The 12,282-nt window shown below is 48.1% G+C and overlaps 1 protein-coding gene and 1 long non-coding RNA gene across 19 annotated transcripts in view; one reads left to right on the top strand and one right to left on the bottom strand.

Annotated features, from left to right (window-relative positions):
- Positions 1-12,282, bottom strand: part of CTBP2 (C-terminal binding protein 2) — a 173,416-nt gene that overhangs the window by 99,529 nt on the left and 61,605 nt on the right. For 2 of the 11 annotated variants that reach the window (XM_055246067.2, XM_055246069.2), the window contains one exon: positions 4,329-4,447. The exons of the other annotated variants lie outside the window; for them this stretch is intronic. The gene's annotated coding sequence lies outside the window, so the exon portion shown is untranslated. The remainder of the gene's footprint in view (positions 1-4,328; positions 4,448-12,282) is intronic. 11 annotated transcript variants of the gene reach the window in all.
- LOC129464834 (uncharacterized) lies at positions 5,652-11,390 on the top strand. 8 transcript variants are annotated; one of them, XR_008651771.2, is made up of 4 exons: positions 5,652-6,374; positions 8,033-8,268; positions 9,614-10,412; positions 10,571-11,390. It is a non-coding gene; the product is annotated as an uncharacterized lncRNA (long non-coding RNA). The 8 variants fall into 8 exon arrangements; XR_010115496.1 differs by having other exon boundaries at positions 5,652-7,290; XR_008651770.2 differs by having other exon boundaries at positions 5,652-7,665.

The following is a 12,282-nucleotide window of genomic DNA, read 5'->3' as shown; positions in this document are numbered from 1 at the left end:
CACCTCTAGAACACAAGCTCAGCGGGAGTGTGGCCACTGCACCCACAGATCCTGAAGAACAGTCCACGACACGCATGCGTGCACACACACACAATCTCTGAACGGATGGATGACTGATTCTTCAGCCCTGATTCTTCAGCCCTAACTTCAACCTTGAAAGGAAAATTTGGGCAATTACTTTTTTTTTTTTTTTTTTTTGAGACGGAGTCTCGTTCTGTCACCCAGGCTAGAGTGCAGTGGTGTGATCTCAGCTCCCTGCAACTTCCAACTCCTGGGTTCAAGCAACTCTCCCGCCTCAGCCTTCCGAGTACCTGGGATTATAGGCACCCACCACCATGCCTGGTTAATTTTTGTATTTTTAGTAGAGACGGGGTTTCACCATGTTGCCCAGGCTGGTCTTGAACTCCTGACCTCAGGTGATCCGCCCACCTCCAGCTGCCAAAGTGCTGGGATTACAGGCGTGAGCCACCGCGCCCGGCCAAGGGCCATTACTTCTTAAGTACAGAAGCATCAGTGAAGGTCAGTGGCATGATGCGCTGGGCCCGTCCTCCGCAGGTTATTATAAAGAAGACATCCAAGAGGACGAATGTCCACACCTGCCAGCAAACACTCCCCAATCCCCCTGAGGGAAACACCCCCCAATCCCCCTGAGGGGCAAAGGTCTGTCTTCCAAAGAGCCTGGGCCTGCTCCTTTTGTCATCCTATTGGCCCAACACCCACTCACATGTCTCTCATCCCCCCACTTAGTCCTCATTTTCGAGTCCTTCGGTTTGACCAACAATCAGACCCCACATCTAGGAGTGTGCTGAATAACTCAGCTTTGTTTAAGCACAAGAGGTCTTTGGGATGCTTCAGCGCCGACTCCCACAGCATGCCACGACACGCCTTGAGGTCAGGCGGCCTGTCTGCAGCTCACAGCACATACACGCTCTCTCTTGCTGGTGGACAGCTTATGTGGCTTTGCAAATTTTCTCGATTTACAAAAACTGTGCTTCCTTGTCTCCCAACCCAGTTCTGCCCTCTGACACCGGGAGCCTCCCCCTTTCCTGGGACAATACCAGGTGCTTTTTCTCCGGGCTCAGCAGCCTCGGGTGCCTGAGTTACCTTCCTGCACCCTCCATTCCCACCTCCTTCGGTGAGCTCTTCGAATGGTCAAGGCACAGCTCACATCTGGCCCTGGAATCTGACCCAGCACGCCAGCCCACGGAGAACTGTCCAGGATGCCTGAGAACCTATGGAGCCACCAAGAGCTAAACTGGAAAGGGACAAAAGGTCACAGGAGATCCTGTCAAGACAACTGTAACTGGTACGTACTGTGCGTCGGAGATACCGTACGATGTCATTCAAGAAGCCCACGGAACAGCACTGCAGTCAGTTGGCAGGAGTAACAACAGAACCAGGAGAGTGGAAGGAAGTTGGCAAGGGGCATGGACCGCTGTGGGGGGTTCATAAAGAATGAAAAAGGGATGGGAGCGGGATGACCTGTGCAGTTAGTACAGATGATAACTATGACCCCAAATCAAGAGTAATAAACATACAAAGAATGTCTCGTATTTACCACTCAAACGATGACATGAGGCATCAAGGCAGCCACTTCTGATACCTGCCACGCAAACTGAGGGTTTTCTTTGATGCTGCTGGTCATCACTCAATCGTGGCAAAACAACACAACCAGCCTCAGAGCGTGCCATTTATCAATCAATGCAATGGACAAGCTGAAATCACCACGGATAACCTCAGGATTGATCATTATTGCTCATTACCTTCTGAACTGCAGGGAATGAGTCCACATCACCTGAAAACGTCTCTCTCCTGGAAATTACACAGTAAGTGTTTCCGCTGGCTAGAAATCAACAGCCCTACTCAACGCCTAACAATTGAGTTTTGTTAACCGGCATACAAAAAGAGGGGGAAGATCACACCCTTCATACTTCCCACTTCTCACCACTGTGTAAACCCACCTACCTTCAAGAACTGCACCAAATTCGGAGACCTAGTTGGGAGATAAATGCCCCTCTGAGCTCCCTGCCCTCCCAAAGACAGTTTCATTATCAGTTCTTCCAAGCCAAAGATCAAAATGAGATAAATACCAAACAGAGCCCTTTCACTTTCTTCATGTATCAAGTGTGTCTTTTACTCTAGCTGGGATTCACAAATTCAGTTGCAAAGATATAAAATCAGTATCAGAGACACAAAAGCCATGTTCTAATTTCTTTAATAGGGTAAGAATAATATCTCTCACACAAGTATATTTGTCACTTATGCCTCAAAACAAGCTGGGACCTACATAGTATTTCAGAGCCGTATGACATCTTGCAAACATTTACTTTAAATTTTAGGCGAGAATAAAAGTTGCTTTTTTCATAAATGTAAAGGAAAACAAACACTACCAATGGGATTTTGTTTTTCAACATCTGGAGATTCTAAAGTACCAGAGGTTGACACAAAAACTTTAAATCAAAGTAATGAAAATGCCTGACAGAATCAGTGAAATTATTTTGTGAAAGAGCTGACCAAACTGGATGACAGTTGAACTTCAGAAGTCACGGTGTGGCTCAGGCAGAGCACAGATGTCTAGGGAGGAGTCAACCTGGAGCTATTAAAGGAACTTTTGTCAACCTAGAGCCTCCCAAGAATGGTTTCTGGCCACTGTTTGGGATGTTTGTTTCTCTTCGAGTCTACACATTTGTAAAGTGTGCAGATCAGGCAGGCACAGCTCAAAGTGGCTGAACACACCCAGAAGGACCAGCCAGAGAATGTAAGATGTGCAGGCGAGAGCAGCTGGGGAGAAAAGGACGCTTCCAGGAGGCGGAAGCTGGGCAGCTTCCAGGACTGAACTACACATGCATTTCCTGCAGAGTCCTAGCGCAATCCTTGACGTACAGCAGGGACTTAATAAATGTCTGCTCCAGAGCATACACTACTAGTACTTGCCATCCAGCTGACCAAGGGAATGGTCTAACGGGTGGGAGCACGTCACAGGAGGGTTCTCATCTTGGCCTGTTGGCTCAGTTTCATATGCCCCTCCCCTGGAAGTCTGCACACTGATGTTGTCCTTGGGAACACTTCTGACTAGGCTGCACTCTCTGTGTTTGCTCCACTGTTGGGAACCTGGGGGCCAAGGGGCCCCAGCAGTCGGCTCCAATGCAATAGTCCTTGAAGATCACAGCCAAAGCTATGCTTGCTCTGGACAGGTAACTCTCCCTTTCATGGGCAGGGGGAGGTAAAGGGAGCAGGCAGAAGCAAAAAGGAATTTTACTCTAAAAACAGAATTGCTGAAAGGCACTTAATAGAGGGATAGGGGCCAGGCATGGTGGCTGACACCTATAATCCCAGCACTTTAACAGGAAGAGGCTGCAGCGAGCCGAGATCGTGCCACTGCACTACAGTCTGAGTGACAGAAAGTCCCTGGCTCAAAAAAAAAAAAAAAAAAAGGGTTGGGGGGGGATGGGATTTGGCTGAAACATGAAACAGTGAAATGCAAAGAACATGTATCATATACTGAATTACAGACAAGATATTTTATGTTTATAAATGATTTCATAGAAAAAATATGGAATAATGGTTGTTTAAAAAAAAAAAAAAAAGGCTGAGGAGAGCCAGCGCGGTGGCTCACACCTGTAATCCCAGCACTTTGGGAGGCTAAGGTGGGAGGATCACTTGAGGCCGGAGTTTGAGACCAGCTTGGGCAACATAGTGAGACCTGACCTCTACCAAAAGTTTAAAGATTAGCTGGGCATGGTGGCGTATGCCTGCAGTCTCAGCTATTTGGGAGGCTGAGGTGGGAGGATTGCTTGAGCCCAGGACGTCGAGGCTGCAGTAAGCTGTGATGGCACTCACCCTGGACAACACAGCAAGATCCTGTCTCAAAAAAAATAAATAAATAAAAATTAAAAAATAAAAAACAAAACAAAACAAAACTGGGGAGATGGGGGAAAATAATCAACCACACTGACAGCAAGTTGGCAAAGTGCTTACGTCTCCAAGCACTGGTCCATGTAATTTGCAGGCACTAAGTCATTTATCCTTTGCAAGCGTATAAAACAGGTACTATTATTACTCATATTTAAGGAGGAAATTGACGCAAAGAAAAGATCAGCCATTTTCTCAATGCCACACAGCTACCAAAGGCAGAGGCAGGAATTGAGTCCAGGCAGCTGGATGCTAGCATACACGGTTCTGCCCAAAGAGACAACTGAAAAAACAAAGGATATCACTGAACACAAACCCAAACCATAGTAAGTACAGATTCCACTTAGGTAAAATCCTGGGTGTGCACACATGCCCAAAGGCAGTAAGAGGGAAAGAAAAGCATTGGAGATGCCTACCGGTCTGCAGAGCTATCTACGCACAATCTGCCATATCGAATGGGAATGCAGGAGTAACAGGACTCCTTTCGGTAAGCCAACACAGACACCCTCCGTACGCTCAGATGCACTTGTATGTCCTGGTAAAGGCAAGGAGAAAGACAGGATCTGAGGACTGGGGACGGAAGGTAATCAGCTCTGTCTTCGTAAATCTTGCATTGCACTGTTTCCCTCTTCAACAAATGCATGATTCCTTTGGAAGCATCAGGGCGGCCAGCTATTTTATTCTCTATTTAAAAAGTAACATAGGCCAGGTGCAGTGGCTCACACCTGTAATCTCAGCACTTTGGGAGGCCAAGGCAGGAGGATCACATGAGCCCGGGAGTTTGAGACCAGTCTGGGCAACACAGGGAGACCCCATCTCTACAAACAAAAAATAAGCTGGGCATGGTGATGCATGCCTGTGGTCCCAGCTATGTGGGGAGCTGAGGCAGGACTGCTTGAGCCCGGAGGTCAAGGCTGCTGTGACCTGTGACTGTGCCACTGCACTACAGCCTGGGTGACAGAGTGAGACCCTGTATTGAAAAAAAACAAAAAACAAAAAACAAAAAAACCCCCAAAAAACCCAAACATATATTCATTACAGAACATTTGGGGAGGAGGAGTGGGTATGGAAAAAAAAAAATCACCCAAAATTCTACCAACTAAAGATAATCACTATGAACCGCTCCTCATCAGCCCTCCCCCGTGATTATTTTTATGGTTCTATTCATAAATGTTCAACATTTGATATTGAAGCTTTTCATTTTAAGACAAGCATTCTACTTATTTCAAACTGTGAAGGCATCATTTGAAAAAGAATTAGCTGTTTTCCCACTGTTGGATGCTTGAGTCATCTGTCTTTTTGCTGTCAACTAACACCGTCACTAAAATCTTGGTGCATTGGAGCTCTCTTGGCATCGGGTGGGGAAGGGAGATGACTAGGTCAAAGAGCATGTGTGTATCTACTTTTACGGAAAGGTGACACTGGTTTCCTTGTCTGAAGATTTTTTTTTTTTTTTTTGAGATGAAGTTTCCCTTTGTTGCCCAGGCTGGAGTACAACGGCATGATTTCTATGATCTCTGCCTCCTGGGCTCAAGAGATTCTCCTGCCTCAGCCTCCCTAGCAGCTGGGACTGCAGGCGTGTGCCATCACACCCAGCTCATTTTTGTATTTTCAGTAGAGATGGGTTTCACCATGTTGGTCTCGAACTCCTGACCTCAAGCGATCCACCCACCTCCACCTCCCAAAGTGCTGGGATTACAGGCATGAGCCACCACTCCCAGCATTCCTTGTCTGAATATTCTAATGGATTACTTCATAGTCACAATCTATGACAGTATCTTATCTAACCTTCTTCCCACCCGCCACCAGCAAGTATGTGGGGACAGACCTGGACAGACACACACACGGGCATGGCGGCCTCATCCTACAGGATTAGTCCCATAGTAGCAAGTCAGGCCCCAGGGGCAGTGGAGTAGGACAGAGTGGTGCCATCGGGAGGTGGTGATGTCACCAGGCAGCAGGTGTCTTGTCTCTGGATAAGCCCATGTTGGGACAGACTGTTTCTTCCAGAACGTACCCAATGTGGGCACTGGCTTACGTTTAGGAGCAACAACTTCTACAAGATGCCCAGTTACATGAGAGCGACATCCAGTGAGATGTTCACATAAAGCATGGCACACACAGCGCCAGGAAAGCAGCCCGCCTTCTAGAGTGGCAGGGGCAGCACGTGCTTCCTGAGTTTAACGGTGGCCCACAGCCCATCTCAGGACCCAGCACCAGCCCCAACCGTTACGTGGTGCTTGAATGGCACTCAGAACGCACACTCAGCATCCAGCGACTCCGGACCCCAAGCTGACCGTTCTCCTTCCTGCCTCAGTATCTCAGCCCCCTTCATCTGTACTGTCCAAAGCCTGCTCAAGTGTCAGAAGCTGTCTCCTTCGTCAGAACCATCCTGTGTGCTTTCTAAGTGAGCATCTTTAACCTCTAATGCTGGGCTGAAAAACAACTCAGTGTTTTGGAAAGTAAGCAATCTGAGGGTGGGGACATCCACAGGAACCCTGGGGCCCACAAGGAAAACAGAAGACAGACTTAATCACTGAATTCTCACTCAAGAATTCCAGCGGCCAAATGTCCTTTCTAATCCCGTGTGCTGCTCTGAGAGAACATTCTAGCCACTCCTTTGTGTGTGTGAAAACCACTGCAGCAGGTCCTATTTTGGGCAGATTTTCCACATTAAAAGGCACAATGGTTAAAATGATCGTACGATACACCTCCCACCCACGACACTTTGTTTAATTCAAACTCAAATACCAAAGCAGGAGAGTCGACTGTTTACCACACTTGAATTTATAAATGGCCTTCCTGCCCGTCACCCAGGCTGCCCCACCCCCTCCCTTCTTTCGACACAGCTGGGTGGGAATGCAGTGACCTAATATCACTGGACAGATAATTCCTTGCCTTGGGGAACGACTGGCAAAGCCCACGGCATCTGCCATTTCCAATCTACTCCTCGGAACAGTAAGTAGGGGCTTGTGCCAGGACGCTCGGGGGGCAGCACAGAATGCGTGCAACCGTGGCTGGAAGTGAAAATGTAAAAACCCACCCACGGCCTCGCTGGGAGTCACTGCTCTGCATTGGAAAACCCGGGTGTTTGATTCAACTAAATCATCTCAAAGCCTGCATTGGAGAAAATAATTGAATTAAAGAGTTGCTATAACTCATTCAAGTGAGATAAAAACCATCCAGTGGGAGGCGAGACGGCAAGGCAAAGACACTGCTGCTAGAATGTGCCGTCTTCTCGAGATCGCAAGGAGAAAAGCAATATAATGTGGTTCAAAGGACAGATGGGACTTTCCTAATTGTCCCCAGATTCCTAGCAGCAGGGGTGGTAACTAAATGGTTTCAATTAAAAGTTAAAGAAACAGAGGAGAGCAGGCGGTAAGTTATGCCTGGTGCTGATAAGCCTCATTCGGATCAGTCTCAGGGATGCTTTGTCCCGATTTCAGACAGCCAAGTGTCAATGGCACACAAGTGGTGGAGCCATCCCAACATGTCACCCTGACAAGGTGACAAATAAATCTGTCTGTCAAATGCACTGTCATGAACACCCGTGTGAGCGTCATGGAGCCAAGCACCAGGCATGTGGCGACGGCTCAGAGCAGGGCCCTTCCATCTGCAATCAAGGAGAAAAAGGGACGGACGCAAACACTAGAACACAGCCCAAGGAAGCAATGATGATGTGGGGGTTACACACCTCAGAGAGGACGCTCCACCTCTGACGACGGCTACAGGGTGGTTTCCGTGCCAAGCACGGTGTGGCTCAAGCACAATGTGACAAGGGCCATGGAATCAATGTCTACCCCTTCACCAGGGGCTCCCAAGCAGGGCATGTTTTTCACCCTAGGGACACTGGGCCCTATCTGGCGACATCTCTGGTCACGCTGGGGTAGGGAGGGAGGTAACACTGGCATCGGGTGGGGAGAGGCCAGGGATGCTGTTGAACATCCTATGATGCACAGGACAGCCCCCCACAACGTCAACCAAAATGTCAACAGTGCCAAAGTAGAAACTCCTGCCTTAAAGGAATCATAAGTTGAAGTCTCTGAAGTTCCAAACTAGAAATGCTGAGAAATGGCTGGGGCTGATTACAGGCATTTTTTTTTTTTTTTAACCAACACAGAACATAAGCAATATCCTGAAAGGGACAAGTAAGTGCATCAAAAAAGCAGAATAGACGACAAGCATGAGGGTGAGCTCCAGCCTCTGAAGAAGCGTAGAGGAAGCAAGTGCGGCAGGGCTGGGTGGCGCTGTCCTGCGGATGCTGATTCAGAAGAAGCTGACCCACAGCCGAATGTGGCTGAGGTGGAGCTGAGAACATGAGGTCCCCTGGGGATGACCGCAGCCCCATCTTTCAGGGTAGGTCTCTCAACACACTCACAATTCCCATCCATGTCACCGCTCTGGGAGGAAGTTTGACACACACCTAGCAAACAGATCTTGGGAAAAATGAATCCCTAAATGTGAGAAGGTCTCTACTGACAAAAGCAAACAGCAGGGCGTAGGGTCCAAGATAGCCAAGGTCAATGCCTAAGGCTCTGAATGCAAATACTCAGCATCCGCCAGCCCAAACTCAGAGGGCAGCCCCAGCTACCACCAGGCTGCTCTGGAGTCACGCAGCGCAGCCACGCTTCCAAGGGATGTGGTCAAAACAGAAAGACCACCCGGCAAGGAGGGCAGGAGGAGCCTCATCTCACCACAGAAAAAGGGACGAAATGAGCGTGGGAACAGCTCCTCCCATCCTCGTTGGTGTTAGGGATCACCAGGCCCCACCCCAGGAAAAGACAAGAACAGTCACTACCACATGCTCTGAGGATGCTAGTCCTTCTGGAACTGTGGGCCTCAGAAAGCAGCAGACTAAGGTGCTCCTTCTTCCCACCACTGCACCCCACGTCTGGGTGGCTCCTGCTGACTTTTCGATGTTGGCAGCTGTTTTGTGATGTCCTAACCTCAAAACTAGGTGTGTACAGGGACTGGGCCTGGGGATCCAGGCTGGAGCAGACACTGAGCTTTGCAGACAGCACAGTTTCTGTAGGAAGTAGTAGGTTTCTCACTGTTTACAAAAGCTCTGTGGTGACTCCAGGTTTAGGCTAAAGATGACCCCACTCAGGATTCACTAAGCCTTGCTGAGGCCCAATGGTCATGAGGTGGGAGGCAGGGGAGTCCTTGCCTCTGCCAGGAAGTCCCGCCAAGTCTTCACCCCCTCGGCCTAACGCAGCCATTTCTAGCAAGCCCTATGAACTGCACACCCAAAGGCAAACCAGGAAGCGAGCGCAGGGAGCGGGGGTTCACCTCCTTTCCCTCTGCTCCTTAATACTTTAGGGGTTATTCTTTTGTCTCCTTTGTCAAACGCAAAAAAAAGCAAAACACAACAGGCACATGGTTTAAATAAGACATGTTTGCATTCTTGTTATAAGAACCCTGGAACAAAATACGAGTACAATTCTGTAGCCCCACTATTAGTTAACACTTCATTACTACACTTCGTATTTCCTTCTCGTCTTTTTTTCTGAGAGTAGGTTAAAGAGAAAGAAGACACTGAACTCTGTTGAACCTACCCCATGGGGAAAAAAAAGTCTCAAAGTTACGAAAAGTGAAAAAGAAAAAAAAGATGCAAAATAATATAGTGATAAAATCTCTGCATGATTTGAGACTATCGCCTCATGCATCTAACGCTGACTCATCAATACTTCCTACTTCCCAGCTCAGAAGTGGAACAACATCGCTACTCGACTGAACGGATGGCTAACGACAACCAAGTAAACCCCCTCCCTGCCAAAACAGTTACTGGACGCTAGAATGCAGGTTACAGCACGTGGTCATTTACAGAACTAAAAGGTATGAAACTCTCTGCTGAGTCAGGTTACCTAGACACAGCTCTAACACATTCTCTCACCTGAGATTATCATATACATTAAGGTTTTTTAAAAAAAAAAGCAAGCTGGCCCAGGTAAGAAATACAAAAGTCTATGCGGCATGAAATAGCTCAAAGAGACTTGTTTGGTGGAATTAACTAGTGGTTTAATGGGGGGGGGGGGGGTGATGTCTGATATGCAAGAGTGCCCCAATTTCTTCAGAGAAATTAACATTTCAATCCTGTTTTTATCTAGAAGTCATTAAACTGTGCAACATGAATTACTGGAACTGTAGCAGCGAATTAACTCTATTCATCAACTAAGTCCAAACATTTTAGAGTGTATCTGTAATGAAAAAACAGCTCTACATTTCTATCTCTTCTCATTAAAGTAAACCAGTTTTCCCTCTCTCAGTATATAAAACTGTCTTCTCTTCACGTAATTTATATTACCATAAGCCGGCTCACATTCTAAACTATTACATGCCTCCAATTAATTTTTGCAGCTTTTGCCTGAAAATTTAATGAGATAGTAGTGGATGAACCTGCTGACTCCAGATTATGTGTGTGCTCCCAATATTAATGTTGGCACAATAAAATAATCTGATCCATACCTGACTCAAGCATTTCCCCTGGCTGGGGTATAAAGGTAATATGGAAACCAGGTCCGCTCATTTCAGTCTTTTAAATCCAATTACAAAATTTACTAGCCTCAAATTAAACTGCTCCTACTCATCAACCTGGGAGGAAAGGAGAAAGCAGCAGCACAGTCTAATTATCCCAACACCATTTCTATCAACACTGCAGGGAACAGTTACGATGGATGACTATTTGTCTAAGGCCTCAGTTCTCTACCGTGGAGGAGAAGTCACAAGCCGCACTCCTCAAAGCCAACCCAAGGAACCCCATGATGAGTACAGGGTACAAGGAAGCCCATTCTCTGTCCCGCTGCTACAGGCGCGCCTTAGGTGCCTGCCTCAGGTGGGGTCCACACCATTCACGATTTGTTTGTACACGTGTGCGTATCAGTGTGTCTGTGTCAGATGTATGTGTGCACGTGTGAGCATGTACATGTGTGTTCATCTAACATGTGCCTGAGTTCAGATGAATAGGTGAGGCGCATTGGCGACTCTAAGTCTCAATGACAGACCCTCTGTAGTTCTTACTTTTTGCCAAAGGGTTGAGGTGCAAGCAGAAGGCAAAAAAGGCTGACAAGGCTGGGAGCAGTGGCTCGCGCCTGTAATCCCAGCACAGCACCTTGGGAGGCCAAGGCAGGTGGATCACTTGAGGTCAGGAGTCTGAGATCAGCCTGGCCAACATGGTGAAACCCCATCTCTACTAAAAGTAGCCAGGCGTGGTGGCGGGCGCCTGTAGTCCCAGCTACTAGGGAGGCTGAGGCAGGAGAACTGCTTGAACCCAGGAGGCGGAGATTGCAGTGAGCCGAGACCGCGCCACTGCACTCCAGTCTGGGCGACAGAGCGAGACTCCGTCTCAAAAACCAAACAAAAAACTCCGACAATATCAGTAACAGCAGCAGCAGTCAGTAATCAATATTCAGAAAGTGCCTGCTATCCCCGTTTTCTTTTTTGCCAAGCACTGAGACGGTCCCAGCCATCAGTCCACAGGTGTGTGGACCCAGCGCGTGTTCAGCTCTGGGAGTGAACAGAATGGAACTTAGGCAGACTACTCCCAAAATTCCATCCCTAGGCTGCTAATGACAATGACACCCACACACACTAGCCCTGGTGGCTGAGAAGATAGTAACATCAAGAGAATGAGCGGTACCCAGCTGCGTCTGGTATATGGGTGGTCCCTAAGGCATCACTTGGTTGATGTGTGTTTAACAGCCCTTAGGAAGGCCAGGACCTGGGGATGAGCGGCCCATGCTTCTGAGGATGGGGGTTTATGTCCAAAGATGGCCAGAAGACCCCCCTATTCATACCTGCGCCCTGCACCTTCACAGTGCCAATTAGGCAGCCTGGGGCTGCTGCTGGTGAACACAGAGAGAAACGGGAGAGAGAGAGAGAGGGACAGAGACACCCAGGCCTTGGAGCTGCCCGTCCTGTACCACCTTAGCCTGGAGTCCTGGCTACAGCAAAGACCAAGGGGCTCATTCTGCTCTGGGGCCGCCTCCTCCCTGCGCCCCCTCCACCTCCACCACTGGGTGTGTGGGGAATGGAACTGCAAAGCTTACAATAAACTCAGCAAGCTCACTTGACTGAGCATTTACCAAGCCAGAAAGCCTCCTTTCCATGCGCTGTTGGTCTGCAAGCATGGAGTCTATAGAGAGACTGGAGAAGAGCCATCATACTGGCACATGGTCAGGTGCATTCAGTACACACAGGTTTATACCAACATCTAAACCATTTTAGGAAAAGGCCGTGGAGCAGAACATGCTGGGTGTGCAACTGAAACCTAGACCTAGGTTCAAATCTGACCTCTGTTCTTGCCAAGTGCCAAGAGAAATCAATTAACCCCCTTATCCATCCAATTTATAGGAATAAATAAAGGTAAATACC

Source organism: Symphalangus syndactylus, chromosome 2, assembly GCF_028878055.3.
Source record: "Symphalangus syndactylus isolate Jambi chromosome 2, NHGRI_mSymSyn1-v2.1_pri, whole genome shotgun sequence".
Classification (NCBI taxonomy): domain Eukaryota; kingdom Metazoa; phylum Chordata; class Mammalia; order Primates; family Hylobatidae; genus Symphalangus; species Symphalangus syndactylus.
This window is presented reverse-complemented; position numbering and strand designations above follow the sequence as displayed.